Source organism: Martes martes (assembly GCF_963455335.1).
Source record: "Martes martes genome assembly, chromosome: 2".
In the NCBI taxonomy this organism is placed as follows: Eukaryota; Metazoa; Chordata; class Mammalia; order Carnivora; family Mustelidae; genus Martes; species Martes martes.
Window position 1 is genome coordinate 10515847 of NC_137889.1, and position 17699 is coordinate 10533545.

Consider the following 17699-nt stretch of genomic DNA (forward strand, 5'->3'; position numbering starts at 1 on the left):
ATTATAATGCACAATTCTTCATAGGGGACCCCAGGATGACTAGCAACACCGATTTACTTTTTAAAAATAGTTATTGTTTCTTCAGAACAATACAGGAGAATCCACCTGGTTGATAATATAGAATGACAGTAAGGAATATAAACATTGTCACGCACACCATTTTCTTCGGAACCATAAGTATGTTATACTAGCATTTTATAACAATCTAATTGCTCAAAAAGGGACAAACAACCCATTTACAACCAAGCATAAACTAGTTACAATATTTTTCAAAATTATGACATTTTATGTATTTTCATAATATAAACAATGTATACTAAATGCATATATAAACAGACACCTTTAGATATAGGATCCTGGGGCCATAGCAGCATAGGAAGGACAGCATGTGTCAACAATCACACTGGCAGAATCTGTCCAGTACAACTGTTTTGGAACTCTGGGGTCTACTGAAGGTTTGCAACTTCCAGGAGAAAGCTTAGATTTTGGTCAATTTCAGCTCTTGCACAGATACACCTATCCATCCTCCTCTCGCAGTCCTGGCAGGCAGCTGTACACATGTTCCTAGAGAATCTTCCACATAGCTTGCAGGACCAGGGTGGGGAAAAATGGACCCTGTCCTCCAAATATCAGGGACCTCTGCTCTACTGATTGATTATAACTTCTAATCAGAGAATGCCATTGCGATAATGCCCTTCCGTCTCTGGCCAAAGTGACTTCCAAAGTATTAAAATCTCTGGAAATTCCCCCACCTTCATTTTTCTCTTTTTATCCTGTTGGGAGCCAAACATTGAAGACTAGGACATTACAAAGCAACCACATGTGTTGGAGAAATTGGAAAGTAATTGCACATGCTCAAGGAAGGTACAATCTCAGAAAATATCTGATAAAATTTTAAGTTTACACATCAGTCTGATATCATCACAGAGACAACCCACAACAATCAAACGAACAAAAGCAAAACAAACAAAAATATCCCAGAAACTATGCTGGAAAGGGGAAAATCTGATTTTCCAGAGTTACCACATTATTACACTCAAATCTGTAGTTTTCAACAACAAAAAAAAAATCACAAGGCATACTAAGAAATGGCAGATCTAGTAGCGACAGACTCTATTTAAAACAATGCCTTGAATGTACACAAAGAACTAAAGGAAGACATGAAAAGGTCAAGAAAACGATGTATGAATAAAATGGAAATATCAATAAAGAGATAGAAAGCCTAAGAAGAAACCAACAAGATATTCTGGAGCTGAAAATTGCAGGAGACTTTTCTGGTCTAAGGAGCAGAAAGAAGGAATAAAACAAGAAGATGGAAGACAACAGAGTCTAAAAGACCTGTGTAATCCCACCGAGCCACCAAGAAATGAATTGAGGGAAACCCAGAGGGGAGGAGAAGGAGAAATGGAAAGAGACTATATCTGAAGAAATAATGACTGAAGGCTCCGTAAATTTGTTGAGTCGTGAATATAAACATTCATGAAGCTCAACATATTCCAAGTAAAAAGAACCAAAAGACACCCCCGGCTATACACATTATAACTAAAGTGTCAAAAACCAAAGACAGACAGAATCTTAAAAGCAGCGAGAGAAAAACTACTCCTCACATACAAGGGATCCTCAATAAAATGAAGAGCAGATTTCTCATCAGAAACTTTGGAATTTAGACTGCAGTGGATTTGTATATTTAAAGTGCCAAAAGAAAGAAAGAAAGAAAAAAAAAAACTAACAACCAAGAATCCTAGATCTAGCAAAATTAGTCCTTCAGGTAAACAGAAGCTGAAGGAGTTTGTTACAATTAGACCTGCCCTGTAGCAAATGCTAAAGGGAACCCTCCAGTTAAAATGAGAGGCCCCTACACGGTAACTTGAAACCATTTGAAGTAAAGATCTCAGTAAAGGCAAATACATGGGCAGGTATAAAAACTAACATTATTATAACAACAGTATGCAATTCTACTTTCTGTTTGCTACATGGTTTAAGAGACTGTTCCATTAAAAGTTATTAGTTTATGTTTTTGGCCACAAAATTTAAATTTTGTGACATTAGTAACTGATGGGAGTGGAGATGGACCTGTTAAAGGGGCAGCTTTGTACATTGTACAATACACTGTCAAATGTATTATACTTACAGTGGGATATCACACAACCTTAAAAGGCTTAGGAAGTTCTGATATATGCCACAGCGTGAATAAACCTTGAAGATATTATGCCAAATGAGGGGAAATAATTACAGAAAGAGAAATATTGTATGATTCCACTTATATAAAGTACCTAGATTAGTGAAAATCATAGAAAGGGAAAGTAGAATGGTAGTTGCCAATTAGGGGAAGCCAGAGAGAATGAAGAATTACTGTTTACTGCATGCCGAGTTTCAGTTTTGCAAGACAGAAAGAGTTCTGGAAACAGATGGTGGGGTTGACTGCACAACACTGTGAATGTTCCTAATACCAGTTAACCGTACACTTAAAAATGGTTAGGATAGGAATATTTATGTTGTCTGTATCTTATCACAATAAAATGGGAGAAGAAGATAAATTCAGTAGACTTCCACATTTGAACAATATAAAAAAAGTGAAAAGAGAGAGAGAAGGAGAAGGAGCAAAAAGGCAGAGAGACACAATAAGAAATGAGAAAAAGTGAGGGAGAAATAGCTACCCAAGTATAAAAAATGAAAATGAAATAAAGCAAATCTTAATACCTTATATTTTATGATTCAAAGCAAATAAATTGGAAACTCTAGATGCAATACATCATAGCCTGAAAAAACATAATTCTCCAACCATGACTTTATGAGGTATGGGTAGTCTGAAGAAACCAATGACAGGGCTCCTGGGTGGCTCAGTGGGTTAAAGCCTCTGTCTTCGGGTCAGGTCATGATCCCTGGGTCCTGATATTTCTGCTCAGCGGGGAGCCTGCTTCCCCCTCTCTCTCTGCCTGCTTCTCTGCCTATTTGTGATCTCTCTCTGTCGAATAAATAAAGAAAATCTTGAAAAGAAGAAGATGAAACCAATGACAATAGCAGGTGTAGAAAAAAATTTTCAAACAACCCTTGCAAAATGCCTAGGCCCAGACACTTTAAAAGAAAATTGTTCCATTTTAAAGGAACAGATAATTCCAGCGCTTACTAAACTTTGCAGAGAGGAAAACATCTTCCAAAATTTTTTTATGATGTTAGTATGACATTGACATATAAATGTGAAAATGCTAAAATATACAGAAAATAAACTACAGAGCTTTCCTCTTAGAAACCTCAAAATAAGAATTTGAAATAAGTATTGGTAAAAAAATTTTTTCACTTGTAGAAAAATAATACATTATGACCAAATGTTATTTTTTCCTGGATTATAAGGATAGTTTGATGTTTTAATAGGCTTTACCATAGCTCACCTCATGAAGATATCTAAGGAAAGATGCTATACGATCACCTTAGTTGCTGAAAGGGTACTTAAACTCATTACGCATTCACAATAGCATCTTGCTCTCTTCCTTGGCAGATGCTATGCCAACATCTTCTTCCATGGGAAACCACTGTTTGCATCTTTGCTGAAGTGAAAATAAGCAAAGAATGTCCACTTTCTTTTCCACTGTTTAATGTTCTATTGAAGGAATTAATCAGCATAATAAGACAATTTTTTTTGACAAAAAAAGGGGGTAGGGGGATGGGTGAGCCTGGTGATGGGTATTAAGGAGGGCACATATTTCATGAAACACTGGGTGTTATACATAAACATACATATACATGTATATATATGTATATATATGTATATATATACATATACATAATATATATATACATACACATATGTATGTATATACATATACATAAACATGAATCTTAGAACACCACATCAAAAACTAATGATGTACTGTATGGTGATTAACATAACATAATAAAAAAAATTAAAAAATAAAGATTTTTACAAAAACAAAGTTACCTCTCAATGCTTCTAATGGTTTAAATTATAGTGTACTGTATGATATTAGTTTTATGATTTTTTTTCAATTTTCTACACATTTATAACCTAGAGCAAGAGAGTTTTTTGTGTTGTGATGAAAACATCTAAAGCCCAATAATTATAAATTTTCCCATCACTTTCCATGGTTTCTCATTGCCCAGCCATTTTCAGCGTCCTGTGGTATCCATGCAAAGCATAAACTGGGCTCACTAGAGGTTCTGCATTTATGCTTATTCGTGTTAATGATACATGCCTGTTTTGTTCATGATAATTAGCTACTAAAGGGTTTCCTCCTTTGCTGGCTTGATTGGCGCCAGATTAGAATCAAGGATTTCTTGACGTCAGTCCCTGGCCTTGGTAAAACACAGTAGGAACACATTCCGGCTGCATTGTGACAAGAAACGTCCATAGAGTGTCCTTGGAATCTAAACAGAACTTTAGTCACTGAAAACATATATATATTCTGAATTTTTTACTAATTGATAATAAGCTTTTGGACTAGGAAATGTTCACATTTCAGCCCATCTTTATATCTTATGGAAAGACTGTACGTAACAAGTGACTAAATCCAGTCCATCATTAATGCTTCTAGGAATAACAAAAGTTAAGTTATTCTACCCCATCCTAGCATAATATTTCAGTTCAGTAGTTTTTTAAAATCGGTAATTCATGAATCTAAGTATTTTTTTTATTTAAGGTTGCTTCTGGTTTTTTTTTTTTTTCTTTTCTTTTTTTAGAGAGAGCGCTGGCGTGCGCACGCACAAGCAGGGGAGGGCAAAGGGCAAGGGAAAGAGAATATATATATTTTTTTAAACTTTATCTATTTATTTGACAGACAGAGATCACAAGTAGGCAGACAGACAGGCAGAGAGAGAGGAGGAAGGAGGCTCCCCGCTGAGCAGAGAGCCCAGTGCGGGGCTCGATCCCAGGACCCTGAGACCATGACCTGAGCCAAAGGCAGAGGCCTTAACCCAATGAGCCACCCAGGCGCCCCGAGAATTTTAAGCAGGCTTCACCCTCTAAAGTTGCTTCTCTTTTTGTATAATTATTTATATTATGTATTTCTAAAGTTTATAGAATTTGTTTCGGTTATAGGTTATGTTACATATTGTTAATGTTAACAGGAGACATTCATTCATTTAAATTAATGTTTTTATAGTAAACCAACAAATTGCCAGGTACTGTTCTAAAGATTTAAAAAATAGCTAAGACCAAATCCTTGTAAATGACCTTGTATCTACTGGAATAAGAAGAACTTAAGGAACAATTATCGTATCAGTAATTGATATGTAAGATTAAATGGCTTACCCCACGCCACTCAAATGTTTATAAATACAAATCCTGCATCTTATTATTGCCTTTCAGATATAAAGATCCACTACTAAGCCTACAGGCTTGAAGATAAAATTTCATAGATAAGTTATAAATCATACATGATCATAATTACAATACTGGTTATTAATATCATCAAGAATAGTGAATGGAAAGAAAGAACATATTCAAAATTAAAGTAGAAATAAAGAAGAAAACATTTATTGAATTTTTAATTTTGACCAATTCTAAGTAGGAACTCACTCTAAATAGGTAATTTGAGCTATAAAAACTCACAGATATGTTAAAAAGAGTCTGGTGACAATCAGCATCATCTACTGAGCTGCAGGAAATTTTTAATATGATAGTAAATTTACGGACAAAATATTGATTTTTTTTTAAATGGCACTCAATACTAATTTGATTCTATAATACTTAAGGAAATTTCCTTTTGCCCTTTAGAAACAACAAAAAATATAACACGGTGCATTATTTCATTCACCTTAATAAGCTTTATTTTATTACCAAGTCGAAGTATTATGAGGTTTTAATGTATTTAATAAATCTACTTCCATATCCTCAGTGTCTTCTACAATGCACTGATATTGTAACAATGCTTCCTTAAAAAACACCTGATGTGTAGAGCAATAAGAGAATGTTTGTATTGATCAGATATATAGACTTCAAAGCCAGAATGGATTGAGTTCAAATCTCAGCTTTGAAAGGTGTTTGTTTCTATTACTTTGGCAAATTACTCAATCTTCCCGAAACTAAACTTTTCTTCTCATGATATTGGGAAAATAACACTGCTATGGAATTGAGGTAAGAATACAATAACAATTTATTTTAGAAGTCAGTAATAGTAAATTTTATCTACTCGACGTCTTTTATGTTGTTGCTGCATATAGTCACAATCATGCTGATACTACAAATCTAATGTTCCTAAAAGGATTGAGTTTGCAGGATTTCTCTGTCACAAAATTTCATGTGGTTTCCACTTCCTACCAAAGTAACAAGCAAAAATGCAAATAATAGTCTACACCTGAGATTAAGCAACACATTGTAGCTTGACAATTATTTTCCTATTTTCTCCTATAACAAGCTGCAGTACTTTAATAACAAATAAGTTTTGATTAGATACATTCACTGAACATTTGTTAATCAGTGTAAATTTCCTTTACTCAGTTTAAAAAATAAGTATATTTAACATAAATAATAGCAATTTCTAAACTCAAGATATGATTAATATTCCTATGAATATTAAAACTTGTATCAATTTTGGTATTCTAGGAAACTTACCAAGTTTCTCACCTAAAGGCATATTGAGGGGCGCCTGGGTGGCTCAGTGGGTTAAAGCCTCTGCCTTCGGCTCAGGTCATGATACCAGCGTCCTGGGATCGAGCCCCGCATCGGGCTCTCTGCTCCGCGGAGAGCCTGCTTCCTCCTCTCTCTCTGCCCGCCTCTCTGCCTGCTTGTGATCTCTGTCTGTCAAATAAATAAATAAAATATTAAAAAAAAATAAATAAAGGCATATTGAATTTTTTCCTTTAAACATGCCTAAGTTTACTTTCCAATCAGAAGGTGTAGATGACAGAGTTGCGTGATCCACTCCGTTCTAAGGTAGCAAGTGACTAATTCTACTCTGTAAATAAGTGCTTCTAGTAACAAGAAATGCAAGTTATGCTATTTCTTCTTGGTAAAATTCTTTAGGTCAACATTCTTTTGAAAATCAATTCTTCATGAATGAGGAAAATTATCCATTTGCTATATACTTTTCTTTAAAATAGTTATCTTACATATGGAATTTCTCTAAGAGTTAGTATTGTTTCTTAGAACTTTTTCTTAGTCCTCTTTAGAATGATAGACACTATAATTGAGATACATTGAATGTTTAAAAATTAACTGGATTTGTAAACATTCAAATATGAAAATGATAACTGGTAAGTTGGTGAGAGAGTATTTATATTATAAAATTATTATTTTAAAAACTGTTCTTTTAAATAGGAAGTTTATTTTAAAACAAAATTTAAAATAACAAATTACTTATGCAAATATGAAAATAATTCACAAAGACCTTCTAGTACAAACAAGTTGTGTCGTTTGACAGATATACCAAGGCAAAGAAAAGTGTGAAATAAAAATGAACCCAAGGACAGACATATACATAGATAATTACAACTCAAAGAAAAACAGAAATGATGAATGTACAGATCATCACAGGCCAATGAGCCTTAGCAGAGTCCTGCTCAAAAATGTCCCTATAAACAAGCCAAAACTCCACATATTGAGATAGCAGAACTTTGGCGGAAAATCAATAAGCAACCCTTCCTTATTTGTGTTACTAATACCACAATTGTCCTGAAAGTATAAGACAAACAGGACGTATCAAGCATCTGATTTCACAACTTACCTAAATACCTTTATCAATCAAAGATTTATAACTCGTACTTAAAAACCAAACGGTAAATAAAATAAAAATGAAAACAAAAGAATGCCTTCACAGAAACTCGATTAGGAATAAATGGTCCACTCATGCTTCCTACAAAATTACTGTCTCTCCCAGAGGGTAAGAATAAACTCACTGTGGTGCCTTTAAAAATAGGATGTGGGGGGCGCCTGGGTGGCTCAGTGGGTTGCCTTGGGCTCAGGTCATGGTCTCAGGGTCCTGGGATCCAGCCCGGCATTGGGCTCTCTGCTCAGCGGGGAGCCTGCTTCCTCCTCTCTCTCTGCCTGCCTCTCTGCCTACTTGCGATCTCTGTCTGTCAAATAAATAAATAAAATCTTAAAAAAAAAAAATAGGATGTAACACTAAATGCCATAATAATGATGGCATAGTCATATCAACAGCAACCACAACAACTTATATTTAGTGCGTTTTTTTTTTCTATCTGTCAGGCATGTTTTACGGTATATCTCGCGTTAATCTTCACAATAACACTAGGATGAGGTATGGATATTCCCCTTTGATCGGTGGGAAATTGGAGGCACGGGAAGGGTGAATAACTTGTCCTGAGCCAGGCAGCTAAGGAGTGGGAGAGCCACAATTTAAAATGAGGCAAGCCGAGCAGAAATAAGGTGTTGACCAAAATAAAAGTATGCCACTCATGCTTTGTATAAGGCTGGCTTTTGTGACTGTGGGCCAAGAGGGCACAAAGACCAGAACTCATCTTTACCTGGTGCGTGGAGCCCTCTACCAACAAAGGGAGGGAGATCTTTTGCGAACTCCTTCAGGCTAGTCAAGATAAAAATTAGCTATTTCAGGGGCGCCTAGCTCTGTCAGGCTCGGTCAGTGGCTCGATCATTTAAGTGTCTGCCTTCGGCTCAGGTCATGATCTCAAGGTGCTAGGATACAGTCCTGTGTTGGGTTCCTTGCTCCGCAAAGGAGTCTGCTTCTGCCTCTCCCTCTGTTCCTCCCTTCTGCTCGTGCTCCCTCTCTGTCACTCTCTCTCTCTCAAACAAATAAATCTTTTTTAAAAATAGCTATTTCACAAAGCTTTACAGTTTGCTACATCCCTAGGCCTTCTAAATATTTTTATCACCGTATCCAGGGAGTAATCAGACTCCAAGGAAAAGTGAAAAACAAAAACAAAACAAAACAAAACAAAACAAAAACTGGCTTACCACACCACAGACCAAATGAAACCAATTTAACAGGCAATACTTAGCTGATGATTTAAAAAGAAAGATAAATTCAGACAGTAGGAAAAGTCCCTGTAGGTGAATGTATTCATGCATTTACTTATGAAACTTGATAATATTTGTTTGCTTACGTTAAGGTCTATACTTTAAGGTAGCTTGAATTAAAAATAATGGAGAAAAGTAAGTCTGGGAATCTATTGAAATGGACACTGAGAAGAAACCACATATATATTCTGAAATAATAGGTGTATTTTTCCAGATATGTTCTAGTGTTGGCTCCATTCATTTTAGCAATAATATAAACATGGAAACTGAAATTCCCATGCAAATATCTAACTTAAAAAACAGGATTCCTAAGAGAAATATACCTATTCTTGGCACTGTGATCATTCAAGAATTTCTCACAAGTTTGCCAATAAAGAAAATTGTGTGGCAAGTGAACCAACTCCATTTCAGTTTTGTCATGTGTAAGTAATGGAGTAAAAACTCCATTTCATAGGTTTCTTTAGAGGTTTCAGCACAATGAGTCATGTAAAGTATCGAGCACGAGACTTGGCTCGTAGAGCGAGAGCTCAAGAAATAGCAGCTTCAAGATTATAACATCAAAATATCAAACTCTCCAGTCTCCTCAATGCTTTTTATAGTGTTATTTACGCTGATGATGAATTTCAGCAAAAGTGTCCTTTTATGCAATGATTATGAATGAACTCAAGTATGTGGAGACCACACTGTTAACACTTTATTTTTTTAAAGATTGCATTTATTTATTTTAAAGAGAGAGAGAAAGAGAGCCTGAGCGTGAGCATGGTGAGGGGTAGAAGGAGAAGGAGGAATCTCGAGCAGATTCCATGCTCAGCGGGGAGCCTGACACAGGGCTGTCTCACCACCTGAGATCGTGACCTGAACCAAAATCAAGAGTCAGATGCTCAACTGACTGTGGTACCCAGGCGCCCCTGTTCACACTGTTTAATCCAAAGACTGAATGCAGTAAAGGAATGTACTTGTAAAGGCAGCCCTCTTTATGACTCTTCTGTAATGAATCAATAGGCTATAATCTTTGCCAAAAACTTATTCTAGCATCCCATTATATATGCTCAAGTGTCCCTTCTTTATCACTAATCCTTTAAATTTTTCTCTAAAAAGCCAGCATTTAAAAAAATAAGGAGCATTAGATATTGCCTTTCCTCGGAAAGAATTATTTCATTTTGTTCTTATGACAGGATGACTTCATTTACCACATAAGGATTACTCTTCAAAACTAGTGAAGTAGTTCTTACAACTATGTGTGAAGATTACATTGCTATATGCTGCAGGTAAATTAGGGCAGGCTTGGACTTGCCTTAAAGAAAGTATCTGCATTTTTCTGCATATGTTGTTTACTACTGATTCTCATTGTCAAAGCTACTCCTAGATTTTGTGCTTCCTTCCCAAAGAAAGTGAAAGTCCACATAAAAACAAACAAACAAACAAAAACTTTTGCTTATTACTGTTTATCATGGAAATAATTACAAACAGTATAAAACCTTGAAATTTTTATTTTTCATTGAATACAAGTTTCTCACTTGAATGGACATGTCTTTGATGGCAGGTATCAATGGTAAGCTGTTACCATATTCCAGTTTTCTGCAATGTACGTATTTTTTCTCTTCTCAGTGGTTGCCAATATATTCTTATCTGCCTAGTGGTCTCAAATGTCAATGGTAAAACAGAATTACCATAGCATTATAAAATTCTTTCAAAAGTTATATTTTTAAGATAATAACTCTGCAAAGGGCCTGGATCATTGGAGTTCTCAAGAAATAGTTAATGAATGAATGCATGAAGGAGGAAGGGAAGGAAACAGGAGAAGGAGGGAAACAAAGAAAGAGAACTTACTACAGTATTTGCATAGCAAAAGGAGTATTAATGGCACAGTTGTTGCCCCTAAAGAGATTAAAATACAAGCAGTAAGTCTGTAAACAAATGTGCAAGTAGAAGTAATAAAACAAGATACTATAGGCCAATCATCGAGAGCTGAAAAGGTTATAAATGCTATTGGAGTTCAGAGAAAAGAGCCAAAAATGCAAATACTTTATGTATCATATATGTGCATCATTTCATATACATATAGACATACATATATATATCCATATATCAGTATATATAATATATATCCATCACTGGACTCCATAATGATGTATATGGATATATATATGGATATATATCATTATGGAGTCCAGTGATTCAAAGTACTATTGTATTCTTCACTAACATAATCTTCGAAAAATGTCTGATTATCCAGGCACCCAGTGTTTGTTAAAGGATATCAGCATCCTCTTAAATGTATAGAAGCTCCTTGGTTTTGGTTAGCAAGTCAGAAAGAATACCAAAAGACTACAGTTACATCCAGGTGAAGCCTTTTCTATGATTGAAAATACGGATTTCACTGGAAGGAAGCAGCAGCTGTGTTCCTGAGGTTAGAGCAGTTTGTTGCAGAAAGAATATCAATGGAGTGTTTATGAAATAACAAGGGAACATCACATCGCAAAGAGCAATGAAAGCCTCTTTTAAAAAATCTGTATAATAAACATGTCTAGATGGTTAGGGTTCTGGCAGATCGCTACAGAGGAAATATTAGAAAAAAATCTCATACTCATACATTTTTCATGAAATGTTCTGTATTATACATCACAGCTGCAAATCTGCCCTCTGAAGTTTCCAGCTTCTTAATGACACCAGAGATTTAGGGCAAGGGGTGGAGTCAGACTGACATGTGACTGATGAGGTGGAAGTGTGAGTCTGAGGGCCATTGAACACAGAGAATTTTCCCAATGTATCATAATTACAGAAACACCTGCGCTGAAGAGTTTGTGCTGATTCAGAAAAAAATGTAAGGACTTAATGGTCTGCAAGATCCTTCATCTCGTACCCTTGGCAGTGAGGAGTAAAGGATACAGTTGCATTTAAAAATGATATTAAGACATGGCTTTTTAAAAAATGACATTGGTTTGTATCCTTCCTGTGGATATAGCTTCCATCACCTGAAAGTGTTTGTCTCATCTGAGAATGGGAAATTGGATCTTGAAACACCATTGAAATGTACAAGGAGTGTTTTCTGGAAAATGATGCAGAAATGTAAGGTCATAAACTACTGGGCTTGATGAAGCCATTAAAGCCGGATTATTCTGAGTTTTCCTTATCTTTATAAAGTCCGTTATCGATTGAAAGCAGTTTTTAATGCAGATGTATATTCCAGGCAAAGTAACATATGATTTGACAACAAAGTCATTCTTCAAGAATTCTTAACTCAGTATGTTCTGTGCTGTTAACCATCTATTCTATCTTGGAACTAGGGTACAAATTGGGATGGGGTAGAGGGGTCATAATAGTTCATATCTATTTGCCTTTGAAAAAAGTGTTCAGAAAGTGTTCAAAACACTAAAATATGTTGGACTGATTTGAGAAGGGTAAGAGAAGAATAGGATATGATGAAATATGTTCATTACGATAGAAATGAAGTTCAATATTTATGAGAGATAAGTAATATTTTTTTAAATCAGTGAATGTGAAGTAAGTTCAGGAGGTAATAGTAAATATGAAATATAAAATAATTCACATTATTAGATCAAGGTATCCTTAGTTACATTATTTTTTTCGGTTACATTATTTTGTTCTCTCTAAATGTTTAATCTGTAATAAAATACTCTTCTTTGCATGAGTACTATGTCTGAAATTATTTAAAACAAGATTTGCAACAATATACACCTATTTTGGGCAATGTCTTTATATGAATTCTTCAACATTCACTCATTTTTTGAATATTCTAGTATAAAAACAAAGACTAAAAATCATAATCAATGTATAATTTTTATATTATACAATGTTTGTTTTTATTTTATTTTATTATTTTATGTTTTATATAATTTTATTATATTTTACGTAATTTTTATAATTTAAAATTATACACTGTTTATGATTTTTAGTCTTTTTTTTTCCTAGAATATAGTGTTACAGGGGCGCCTGGGTGGCTCAGTGGGTTAAGCCTCTGCCTTCAGCTCAGGTCATGATCTCAGGGTCCTGGAATCGAATCCCGCATCAGGCTCTCTGCTGGGCAGGGAGCCTGCTTCCTCCTCTCTTTCTCTCTGCATGCCTCTCTGCCTACTTGTGTTCTCTCTCTGTCAAATAAATAAATAAAATATGTTTTAAAAAATATATATATATATAGTGTTACAGGGCTGCTGGGATCAAGTCCTGCATTGGGCTCCTTGCTGACCCGAGAGCCTGCTGCTTCTTCCTTTGCCACTCCTCCTGCTTGTACACATTTGCGCTCTCTCTCTCTCTCTCTCTCATCAATAAATAAATAAATAAATAAATCAACATGATAGAAAAATAAAAGGTGAAAAGTAATAAAAATTGCTCATAACCTCATCAGGCAGAGATATCTACAATTAATATTGTGGTATAAATCCTTTCAGGAAAGTATCTCATAATATTATCATAACAGAAAAAAAATTAAATTATACCGTTTTGCATATAAATTTAGGATCAAAGATCTATGACCTTTTTTCAGATTTTACGTATTTATTGAATAAGGTGTACCACAATTAGCAAGTATTTTAATAAATATCAGATACAAACTTAATTCTTGAGTTTAAATATGAATAATATTAATTACATTTACATATGAACAGTTCCGCAGGAAGATTGCATTTAAGTGAGTAATGTTACTATCTGACCCATGAAGAAATAAGGTAATGATGCAAACAAAATTCAGCAGCCTGAATACTGTTTATGGCAGGATCAGAGAAGGAAATAAATGTGTAGATGTGACATATGCTCTCATCCAATCCCCACAGAGATCCATGAAAGACCGCTCCCAGGTGCCTATTAAAACCTTGGATTCTTCAGCCTAATTTGGGGGGTTCAAACCCTGTCTCTGATACTGACCTGATGACAAACTTGGATGGTGAATATATTATCTAAATCTTAACAATTGTTCTGTACACTGTAACTTTAGGAAACTTACTGACCTCCCTCCCCTCAGTTTTGTCATCTCTAAAATGGAGTCATTGGGACTTTAATGAGTTACCATCTGCATTGGATTTAGAACATTCGTACTCACACAGGAAGCACTATGCAAACATTATTTTTATATTTTTTTAAAGATTTTATTTATTTATTTGACAGACAGAGATCACAAGTAGGCGGAGAGACAGGCGGAGAAGAGGAAGCAGGCTCCCTGCCAAGCAGAGAGCCCGATATGAGGCTTGATCCTAGGACCCTGGGATCATGACCTGAGCCAAAGGCAGAGGCTTTAACCCATTGAGCCACCCAGGCGCCCGCAAATATTATTTTTAAACTGGTAGCTTACTTTATTGTTTATTTTATAGATGAGGAATTCGAGCCTTAGTTTGAATTTTCCATTTGCTCACCACAGATGGCATAAAAGTCCATTCTGGTGTCAAATAATTTTTGTTTTCTCAAGTTAAATATATAAATATATATATACACATATGTGTGTGTGTATATATATATTTTATATATATATACACATATATGTATATATACTTGAAAATACAGAACATATATATACATATGTGTTCTGTATTTTTCAAGTAACTAAGCTTGTAATTACATTATTTTTGCCTTTAGAATCACAATAGCAAAGCCATACAAATAAATAATTGACTGTGAATTTCCATGAATTTGATGTTTTTTCTTAAACAGGAGCTTTTTTCCTGAATCATCCACCTTCCTTACCCTGTGACTCTGTTGCACCGCTTTCATTTAAAATTTGGTATTTCCTCATCAAGGATTCTTTTTGCATTGATTTTTAATTTTTCGAATTATTGCATTTAAATATTACTTGTCTTGATCGCTAAATTTTGTGACCCCTGAGATTTCATACCTGAGTCAGGTGCCCCACCTAGTCCCAGCCCCTGCAACTGTGACCATGAAGCTAGAAAGATAGAGAGAAGTCTGATCAAAATGAGCTCTATTAGCCATACTAAAATGTCTGGGCTTTACCTTAAAGGCAGTGTGACAAGTAAGAAATAAAAATAATGGGGGGCACCTGGGTGGCTCAGTTGGTTAAACGACAGCCTTCAGCTCAGGCCATGATCCTGAAGTCCCAGGATCAAGTCCCACATCGGGCTCCCAGCTCCATGGGGAGTCTGCTTCTCCCTCTGACCTTCTCCCCTCTCATGCTCTCTCTCTCTCTCTCTCTCTCTCTCTCAAATAAATAAATAAATCTTAAAAAAAAAAAAGAAATAAAAATAATGACCCCATATTGGAGTGAACCATGGGATTTAGGGAGGAGTGAAATATTTTGCCAATGTTTCTGCTTGATCATTTGGCCAAAGAAGAGCGCTATTCTCCATTTTCTGTGTTTCTGAGAAGAAGGCCTGATGATGAGTTCAGAGGTTAGACTTTGAGCTGTCTTTAGGAAATTAAAGGAGAGATGTGCAGAAAGCAGTTGGAAATTTCATCTGTAGTCCCAGTTCAGATATGGACTTCGGAAGCTGTCAGCAACGAAATTCATGGAAACAGATAAAATCACCTAACAAAGTTTAAAAAAAAAAAAAGGACTAGTCTAGGTTCTGAGAAAATAATAGAAGGAAGAGAGCTAGCTGCTTGGAAAGGCACTGAAGTACTCAAGAAGTACAAGTGTTTCAGTTGCTTTAGACCAACTTGAAAATTTCCTGATCATAAATTCCTTAAGAAAGGCAAAGCAAATAGTCCTGAGTTTGCATGTGAGCTCTGTCCCTGGCCATCTGTGTTACCTTTATTGAATGATTTCCTTACCTAGAACCTGGAAATAATAACTATGTATTTTACAGGGTAACTGCAAGATTTTCAAGAAATAGAAGGAAGGCTTAAAAGAGTATTTGGCACAACTAAAAGTGCTCAAGTAATAAACTGCATTTAATAATAATGATCTGAAGGACTGTGGGCTCTGATGCTAGACCAACTGTGCTTGCAAACCAATTCCACCAGTACTAGAAGAGCTACCTCACCATGCAGTGTCACTATTTCCTGTGGTCTCACTTTGCAAAACAGTGATATCCACATTATAATAATATCCACTATAGAGAGTTCTTATGACACTCAAACAGAGTTAGTACCTAAAAACTGTTTATTACAGTGCAGACAATTATAGCTCACAGTTTATAAACCTAGTTTATAGGCAGAACAATTTTAAGCTCAATCTCTGAATATATGTGGAGGGTTTTTTGTGTTTTGTTTTTTTTTATCTTCAGTGCTTCTCTCTTTCAAGATTTTTAACTTAATCCTTTTGCTTATGTTTTGAAAAATATTTTTAAGGGAAAAGTTTAAATACAAATAAGTTCAATGAAGATATCAATAGTCAAATATAAGAAACTTAAAGCAGTGTCTTCAAATAGGCTTATCGTGAAAAACTCAGCATCCTTTGACCTTAGACCAGTCAGCCACTGGCTGTCACAGAAGCTATGTTGGGATAATTGGGTATATACTTTTACTCAAGAGAGTACTAGAAAGACCACAATCTTTAGGATCAGACAAAGAGGAATCCAAATCCTGATTTCTTAAATGATTGATCGTGTGACATGGATTGTTGCTCAACATCAATGAGTTGCGATTTTTTTCATCTATAATAACTAATAGGAATATCCGAACATGGCATTAATGATGAAATGGTATACCCAAATCACAGCACATGGTAGGCCTTCAAAAAATGTGAGTTTCCTCCTCTTCTGCCAGATGACAGTCATTCCCCAAAGATATGAATCCAGGAAACTTGGTTTTAAATTATTGCAGAAAGTAGGTGAAAGACACAATAGCCCTAGTGAGAAAAAAACAAATAAGCAAAAATTTCATTACATTCAGAAACCACAGTTTAAAGTAACCCTGGACTCCATCCTAGCTAATGATTTCACGTAATCATAGAAAGTAGTAAATACTTTTTATTTTTTTCTCCTTTTTTTTTAAGTGGCCTCCATGCCCAGCATAGGGCTTGAACTCACAACCCTGAGATTAAAAGTCACATGCTCTATGAACTGACCCAGCCAGACACCCCTAAAAGTAGTTAAATACTTTTTAACATGATTATTTACCCACCATCATTCTTCGCAATAAAAGCTGTATATCTTATACATTGCCAATTTTTTTAGCATGGCCATCAAATTTAAATGAATTTTTAAATGTTAGGGTAATGATACAAAACACAGAGTGGAAAAATGACCACAAAAGGACAGAGACCCTTCTACGTGGATATTGGATGAGGCCAAGACAAAAGAGAAACAAACACTCTCTCAAGAGAAGCTGGGGGGAGTCCTGTACTTGGGATACCCAGAGTTTTTCCAGATCAGAGGCTTTTCAGTCAGATTTAGTTTTTTAGCACTCACCGCATTGTGAACTCTCAAAACTACTAAAGAAGCCTGGGGTATTTTTGACTTAACTAATGTGTGTAATCAAATAAAACACCTGTTGACAAATGTGTCAATAGCACCTTTGCTACTAAGAATTATTTATGAGTTCCTTTGTGAACCTTGATTACAATTTAATTAAAAATGGACACTTTCATGCAAACTTCACAACAGTGTTAAAATCTTATGAAAATAAAAGACATTGACCATGTCACTTTTATTATAACGTGAGGTTAACAATTAGCTTTTTTCTTTATCCAATTTCATCAAATAATATATGAAATTATATATTATTTTTCTCCAATGAAAATTATATTAGAAAAAATAGGCAATATCAGGAATATTTAGAAAACAGTTGAACATTTCCTATTTGATATCTAGTGGCACTGAAACTTTAAATAATATGT